Below are 9,117 nucleotides of genomic sequence, written 5' to 3'. Positions count from 1 at the left end.
GATCCTTGATCAGGGATTCTCCAAGACTGAGACACTCAACATAAAGGGCTACTGGAAGGGGATCTTCTATATCAGCTGGCCTCCATAACAATCTGCAAAAGATACTGGGAGGCAGTGAAGTCTCAGAGACCAGAATCTCCATTTGCTCAATTTGTGGGTAACTGTTCCACCCAGAGAGAGGAAAGAAAGGTGAAAGTCTCCATGCAAACTCCTAATACACCTGGCAAGGACATGAACTGTTTTTGCATTGTGGACAAGGACCCTTCCAAGACCCTGGATGCCAACGGTTTCTGTACAGGAATATAGTCCATTGTCAAGCTAAGAAAGACCAAAAATACAAAAGACGGTCTCCAGGACCTGCCATCAAACTTTGCCCTGGACGGCTCTGCTGGATTTTTTCCCTATGCTGATCAGCCAAGGAACTGCAGGGAACCTGACCACATGTGGAGAAGCTGAAAATTCTCAGTCTGCAGGAAATGCAGTGTGGCAGGACAGAAGACAGAAGACCAAAAACTGCCCAAGGAAGATATCCTGCAACCTCTGTGGACTGGCCAGCCACGTCTACAGAGATTCCCCCCAGAGGGTAAGAACCTTTGCTGCAGCAGCTGGAAAAGGATTAATGGAAAGTGGACCTGCTCCTGCCCTGCAATTCAAACCAGCCCAGGAAGGCAGCAGTAGTTTCAACCGCAGACAAAAGAGGGTAAGAAATCTTCCCGCCCTACTTACTCACAACATCCTTCCCCACTCCTCCCCATCTCCCATTGTGACAGCATCTCCCCCTTCCTGCTGTCACAACCTCCCTACCTTCCTCCACCCACTCCTGCCCTCTGCCATCCTCACTTCTCCCCCCGTTCCAACCCTCCACCATTACTCCCCTGCAGTAGCATTTACCACCTCCCAATCTACTGCAGCATCCTCCCTTTCCTTGGAAGATTTCCTTTCTCTTATGTCCACTGCTGCTAAAGGAAACAAATTGAGGGGCAAGGGGAAAGAATGCGACAGCCCAGCTGCTGACTCTAAATCTTCCAAAAAGCTAGCGGTTGAGCTTGTCAAGGCCCTGGAAGAGATGGTAGATTAGCTACTGGCAGTTTGGGATTCTGAAACGGAAAATGAGTTGGAGGTGGATGAATTCCAAACGTCTGCCTTTTCAACCAGCTCTAAGAGAGAGTTCTGTTTCAATATCAACATGGAGACACAGGCAGACTAGATGGAAACCCATCTAAGGATGGTAACTAATCTACAGTATGTGCTAACTATCACTTTTCTCCCAACTAATGGCTATATTTCTCTTTTTACCATTAATGTGAGGAGTATTAAGGATAAGTTTAGATGTCAGTCTGTATTTACTTTTCTTGACAGTTAGAAATGGGATATTTACTTGCTGCAGGAATGTTCTTTGTCTTTCTGTATTTCCTATAGACATCTGGGTAGGCAGTGGTCTCGTGGGCCCTCCTATTGGTCTGGGGGTGAGTGTAAGTCTGCGGAGATTGCCATAGTCATTTAGGGAAAGCCTCTTAACACTAGATTCCATTCAGAAGTTTGTCTGTGGCATATTGCTTATCGTAGATGGCTTTTGGGAAGGTGAGCCTGTTAGGCTAATCTGTGTATGCATCCCCTAGTAAGAATGAGCTTTTGCAGACCCTGCAGGCCCATCTCGCAACCACCAGGGCGGTAGTGATGGGGGGCATTTTAACTGTCCTATAGAACAAGGTGGTCGCAGTACTAGTAACACTGCTAAGCTAGATGTTACTTCTGGATTACTGCAGGAGATGGTAGCTGAAGCATCCTTGAGGGATGCAGTGGGTTCAATGGGGATCTGTAAATTATACTTGGAGCTGCCCCGATTGCTCAGTGCGTTCCGGGATTGACTTTGTGTTTACCTCTAGTCAGTGCCGTAACTAGACATTTCAGTGCCCTGGGCGAGACAGGGCACCGGCGCCCCCCATCTAAGTGGGAGTGGCATTTGACAAGTGGGTGTGGCCAACCAAATGTGTGGGTGTGGCTAGCACTTTACTGAAAGAATATATATATATATATATATATATATATACACACATACACATATACACACATATACACACACACACACACACACAGTGGTGGGATTCCATTAACCTAGCCTTTTTTATATAGAAAGGAGAAGCCCTATGACATACATTGCTATTTTAATATAGTACACTAAAAAGAGGCAAGATGGGAATATTAGGTCAAGTAACAGAACAGATCTTATAGGTCAGGGGGTAGTAAAGAAAATAAATGTGTGCCTCCTTTAGCACTCACAAGTGCCCACAAGCAAAAAGGATATTTAATTTTGCAGAACACAATTTTTTTTTTTAATTTGGTTTTTTTTCTAAAATACATTTGACCTACTAACTTGCTGGATAAGTTAATAAATAAGCACTTTGGGTACATTCCAGATCGCTTACAGATCAATTGTTTAGTAAAACAATTACTGGATTGTTGTAAAAGGCATTTTGCAAAAAAATACTGGGTTTTGAATATTGAGTGACCTCCTAAGCTGAGTAAAAATACATAGCCTGCCCACACACACATAATATAAATACAATTTTACTTACCTTTCCTGTGTCCTCTGTCCTCTGTTCTGTGTCCTCTGTTCTGTGTCCTGTGTTCTGTGTCCTCTGTTCTGTGTCCTCTGTTCTGTGTCCTGTGTCCTGTGTCCTGTGTTCTGCTGCTTCTGCCCCAGCAGTGCTCCTCGCTGAATATGACGTCGGGCGTGATGACGTCACATTCAGTGGGAGCGAGGAGACTGCTGGGAACCGCCGGGAGATCAGGTGACTTCTTTTTTTTTTTTTTTTTCTTCCCCTTTTGTATTAACTTTATTGACTTTTTTTTTTTTTTTTACTATGCCGGCGGGTAGGGGAAGGTAGCGGGCGGCTGCTGCGCCCTCTTGGGCTTGCGCTCGGGGCGACGGCACCGCCCGCACCACCCTAGTTACGGCTCTGCCTCTAGTGCAGTAAGGCAGAATAGGCATGGCATGATTCCCTGCTTCTTCTCAAACAGGGCCATTCTCTTTCACGGGATCTGGGCCATGATTTTCCCCCCGACCCAGGCTCCTGGAAATGAAATTGTGCTCTGCTGGAAAGGAAGGATGTGTTAGAGGGGGATTCCTACATCACATGGAAGAACGGCAAAGGTTATTTTGATTGCATGTCTAACTGGCTGGAATATGTTAAGTTTAAAACTCACAGATTCTTTCAGGTTAAGGGCAGACTACAGGCAGTGAGAGGAAGGCTTCAGAAGGCTGCAAAGACAACTGCAGTCCCTGCTAGATCTCCAACTTTGCACTTGGGATGTGAAGGATGATCTGGTTGGAGACAAAGGGGGGCCTGAAAAAGACAATTCGAGCAAGAATCCAGATGCATCATTTTCCGTTTCAAGGTGAAGAATCTGGAGAATGGTGAGAAATGTAATGCTTTCTTTTTTAGAAAACTCCACTCCGGCCACAAGCCACTGACTGAACTGCGAGATAAGGCCGACATTCCCAGAAAGGAGATAAAGAGCATCATGGGAGTCATCACAGAAAACTACAGCAGCCTCTACTCCCCTAATGCTACTGACATTGAAGTGGTTGATTCATTCCTGTCAATTATAACTAAAACTATCCTGCAAGTAAAGAAGCCATGGACGCCCCCCTGGCGCTAGAGGAACTGCTCTCTGCTGCTAGATCTTTTTCTTTTTGGGTTGCATAGGTGTAGAGTGCTTCAGCAGCCCTTAATTTTGAGAGCTGCAGAGTTGCAAAGGGCACTAATGTGTTAAATAATGTAAATTGTTAGCGCCTGCTTGACTATATACATTAGCTTTAGTGCCTGAGGTACCTCACAGTATAATGGTCAGACCTTGTTAGTTAGGAAGTTAACCAGAGATAACAAGGGCTATATTTACTAAACTGCAGGTATGAAAAAGTAGAGATGTTGCCTATAGCAACCAGATTCTAGCTTTCCTTTATTTAGTGCATTCTACAAAATGACAGCTAGAATCTGATTGGTTGCTATAGGCAACATCTCCCTTTTTCAAATCCACAGTTTAGTAAATATACCCCCAAGGGTTCTGTTAGAAGAGTTGAGAGGGATCCACGTGTGAACAAGTGTAATTTATTACTCATCTTATTGTATTCAGTCATTCAATATTGTTGCTGTAATTTTATTACCTTATATAATATAATAGATATATAAATATCCTGATATAGATTTATAAAACAAACGCTGCTGACAAAATATCAATATACTGTTAATTGTATCAATAAATGTGCTAAAGTGGTTTTTGCAGCTTACAAGTGAGTCGGCACCAATTTGAATTGTGAACAGGGGCAAGAAAGCAGGTGGTACATCTAAACTATATATGCAAAAACCGAAGACTGCAGGCTTCAAGAGACACACATGGTGATATTTTGGGGGCCTATAGGAAGCAGAACGGACACAAGGGGACCTTGGAATGCCAAGACAGAAATTCTACAGTAATATTTCTGTCCTGGGCCACCCTCTCTCTGTCCTGTCCTGACATGCAATGGGTCTCACTATAGCTGCTGTGGTGGGAACTGTGACAAGGAGGTCATAGGCAAAGGATCAAAATGTATCAGCTGCAATCTGATGATTTAAGTCTACTCTTGTGAGACTAAGTTTTACTGTTGCTGCCTGGCATCCACCCCATCCTCACCACAGGATCGGGAAGTAGAGTTATAATTCTGCTGATAGCGGGACTGGTGATGGGAGTCCTTTTGCCCCGCGGCAAAATGTTGATTTAATTGCGGGGTGGGTTGAAAGTGACAGGATTGACCGTGACCCACCCCCATCCGCCCTCCCACTGTGAGAGCCTTACCTGAATCCCCATGGCAAATGGTGCCTGGAGCTGTTGACGGGTCGGGGAGCCAATCAGTGCTCCCCGACCGGACATTTAAACTTTGGCGCCGCCGCAATTCAGGGCTCCCGGTGGCGTGGGTGGCATGACGCAGCGACGCGCTGATTTCATTGGACCTCGGCGCTCCGGCGTCTATTTAAGGTACCTGTGCTGGCGCCCCGTGGTTCAGTCTGCGGCTGTGAGCAAGAGGAGAGCCGGCGGCATCCAGAAAAAGAGAAGAGTCCCGGCGGTAGTACCTGGAGGACAGCGGCGGCAAAAAGAGGACCTACGCCGAGGTAACGAGAGGTCTCCCTGGATCAGATAAGGCCCCCTTGGCACCACCTCTCCTGGGCTCGCGCCCGCACTCTTTGACACAATCTTTTCTGCCCACTGATCTCTCACCAGGCACAAGGCCCGAGCGGCATCCCAGGCACTAGGTCTGAGCACCAGTTAGGAGGCCCACTGTAGGCTATCTGTGGATGTTAGGCCCATAGCCAGGTAGGGGGCTCAGCCTCGGAAAGCAGGGCACAAGGCCCTTAGTTAGTTAAGTCTGGGCATTAGGCTCCATAACCAGGGAAGGGTGCAGCCCCTGTAGTCTAGGCACTAGGCCCCGGGGTAGGAACAATTTGGGCGCCGAGGCCCACGGCGAGTAGAAATTAGGTTTTTGTCATCGGGGACACTAGTCCCAGAACGCCTTCCAGTTCAAGCAGCAGGCTCTGTGCAGGGTAGGAAGATTTACTATGCATTGTTGTACTGTATTACTGTGTACTGCGTGTGTTGTGGGGGTTGTGTTTCTTCTCCAGGAGAAAGACGTCAGCGTCCCATTGGAGGTAGGCTCTGGTGCCCGGTCTGTTCTCTGGCCACACTCAGGGCCCGGAAGGGGCAAAAGAGAACGGGAGAAGCACCATGCCAGAGGAAAAGCCACACGGTAGTCTTCCCGCCCGGTAAGTCCCTGGGGTACCCGTAAGGTACCAGAGATAGTGATTGGCCTCCTCGCTGGCATTGCAGCACAGCCCTTTTGAGTTCTTGGGTGTTACCCACGGTTTCATTTGGGTGCCTGTTTCCGAGTTCCGACAGGTTAGCCTGATGGTTCCAGTGCAGACAGTGTACCATGGGGTAAGGCATGGTTCATCTGAGTTCCAACAGTGCTACTGACGGTTCCAGGTGGGAACCGCCACACCTGGCGGCATTTTGCTGGCAAGTGTAGCCCTGTCACCTAAACTGCTGGGTGGCCCTCACTACTGGTGAGTAGAGCGTTTGGGTGAGAAAGTTCTCTGTCCCAAATGCTCGCAGCCCTCGTGTCCAGGCCAGAGTAAGACGGAGTGACTGCAGGCGGAATTGAGCGAGTGTCTCTGTTCATGGTCATAGCCCCGGACAGCCCCTTCACCCTCCCCTCTAACTTGGTAGGCACTTCTCTCTTTTGTCTCATCTGCAGGAGGAAGGGGAGCGATTGGACAGAAGTACGATCGTGGGTTAACTACAGCCAGAAGAAGCAACACCTTCCATAGCAGTCCCTCGGGATCGGGTGAGTACCTACAGTGTAGACCAGGGAAACCACCTGGTGAGTACGCGGGGTAGACACCTCCACATCACCACACTCCCCTTCTGGGATCTCCCGGAGATAAAAAAAATAAAACTTGGCAAGTTTGGGTATGCCATGCCCTCTCTGTGGAGTTACCATTATCCTCCCTCATTTACAAATGTTTCTATCCCCATGGGGACTTTCACAATGTTGAGTGGTATTGCATAACTGTAATCAGGTTCTTATTTACCTGTAGTGAATTCTATGTATTTCTAATTTCTAATTTCTATTCTACGTATTTAAAATTTTTACGAAAGTCCCATTTCATGCCGGCCCCTTTCAAATAAGTACGATCTGCTAATGTGGCCCACAGACCAAAAAGGTGTGCACCACTGTACTCTGAACTTAATCCCCGATCAGTATTGCACGCACATATTTAGGCTTTGCGTCTGCCCGAATTCAGCAAGGCAGGGTTCTCAAGATGCGCTTTTGATATTGGGGAAGGTCTGCTGTGCTCTACTACACCAGACACAGCAGGATGCTATAAATTTGCAAAAGAACGGACAGGAAAATAAGAAAAAATCTTGCATTATTGTTACCTGATAATTATAAAGGCATGAATGTTAAAACAGTAATAAAGTGGTTTTTCCCCCATGAAATACATTTATTAGAATGTTGGTAATGTCTATTGAGCATAAAATAAATTTTTGCAGTTGCTTGTGTTTGCAAACACATGTTATAGCATGCCTACAAGACTGTCATCATTACTGAACTTAGACTAGCCCTTTAGCTGGAGCAAGAGACACCCGGCGGAAAATCAAGTTACTTTTTGATGCTCAAAGCTTGATTTGGACGTGGCTGCGTGCGCCTGAGTTTGGCACACTCCTACTGTAAATTCACTACGGCAATACGCCCCTTCCCCACCCAGTTCACTCTCCACAATCGTAGGCTGTAGTAAATGTCTTTTGCACACGCAGGCACACGGAACAGACTGTGTTCAGGGATGTTTCTGCTCGTTCTGTACTTGCGCATAGTGATTTTGCATACGATATCCTCAAAATCGGCAAATACGTGCCTGGATCAATCAGACCCTAAGGGGGGTATTCAATTGACGGCGGGATTGCTTAAAATCCCGCGCTTGAAAAATATTACCGTTAATACGGTAATATCTCGCTGAATTTCAGCTCGCAGCTCCCTGAGCTGCGAGCTGAAATCCAGCGAGTAAATTACCGTACTAATGGTATTTACGCGCAGGATTAACATATTAAAGGTAATATTCTTTGAGCGCAGGATTTTCGGCGATCCCGCCGTCAATTGAATACCCCCCTAAGAGTGCAGCTCTCTTTTATTACATGTATTCAGTACTAATCACTTCACTAGTTGCATTGTATGCTATTTTTCTCACATTTACGTAATTGTAAAGGTAGGCAATACTGTCCAGCAAGGAGTGATCATTATCAACCAAAGGATGTTATGTGAAAGGGTATGAATGTCTTATATCACAAAACTCAACACAATCTGTCTCTGTTGTATGTACAGTATACAGTGCTGAGGAGAAGTTACTGTACCAAAACTAGTTCTGTGTCTCATCTAGCTTACAGCCTCAGAGACTACACACTAGCCCAGGTCTTCTAAACGACAGCAGATGTGCACCACCTACTGGACAAATGTGGGTTCATCATCCTTTCCAAGTTACATTTATGTCAGTTTTACAATATAAGCTCCAAAGAGCAAAGATTGATGTGAAAGATTACATATTCTCTGTACAGAGCTGCGAAAAATTATGATCGCAATATAAAAAAACAATAATAATAAAAATATCACTGGAAAGTTTTATATCTGTGAAACAGCCTGTTCTACCATGAAATGTGATTTGCAAGAAATTGTGCCGCAATTTTGCTTATCGCTACATAAATCCCAGGGCTTTGCATTGATCAATTTAGGTTTCTTACAAGAATCAATACATTGATCAGCTTCCTCCAACCACAGAGACTATCTATAGATACCACAAATAGGCAACTTTACCTTTAATATAATATAATGTTAATGTATAATGTGTGTACATACACACAGTATAAACACACACATACATACTGTACACACACACATTGAAAATATAACCTAATTTACAATATCTTGCTAAGCAAAAATAATATTAAAATCCAAAATGTTCACAATAATCACCAAATCAGCTCAGCTCTGCACTGCACAGAACTTACCTCAATGCGGTGTCCAGCTTACGCTGCTCCTACATCCAAAATCAATCTGGAGAGAACTGTTGAAGTGGGGATAAAAAAAGTCATAAATGGTCAACATGCCCCTCAAACCTCTTCTCAGGTCCTTTACATACCCATCTGATCTCTCCACATGTCATCAAACCTAACCAAATGCCCCTTGCATTCCCATCAGACCTCCCCACATGCCCCTTGCATTCCCATCAGACCTCCCCAACATGCCATCAGCCTCACAACATGCCATCAGATCTCACCACATTCTCTTTCATGCTTATCAGATCTCACCACATGCAGGCCTGAGCCCTGATACTTTGTTCCTGCCCCTCCCTCCCTCTTTTTGTCCCTGCTAATGAATGGTGACACAACACAGGGGTTAGCATTGCTGCATCAGAGTCCTAAGGTCATGGATGTGGTTCAAACCAAGGGCCTGATTCATTAAGGATCTTAACGTAAGAAACTTCTTATTTCAGTCTCCTGGACAAAACCATGTTACAATGCAAGGGGTGC

Source organism: Mixophyes fleayi, chromosome 5, assembly GCF_038048845.1.
Source record: "Mixophyes fleayi isolate aMixFle1 chromosome 5, aMixFle1.hap1, whole genome shotgun sequence".
NCBI classification, from domain to species: Eukaryota; Metazoa; Chordata; class Amphibia; order Anura; family Limnodynastidae; genus Mixophyes; species Mixophyes fleayi.
The sequence above is the reverse complement of the archived record's forward strand: the minus strand, read 5'-3'. Positions refer to the sequence as shown.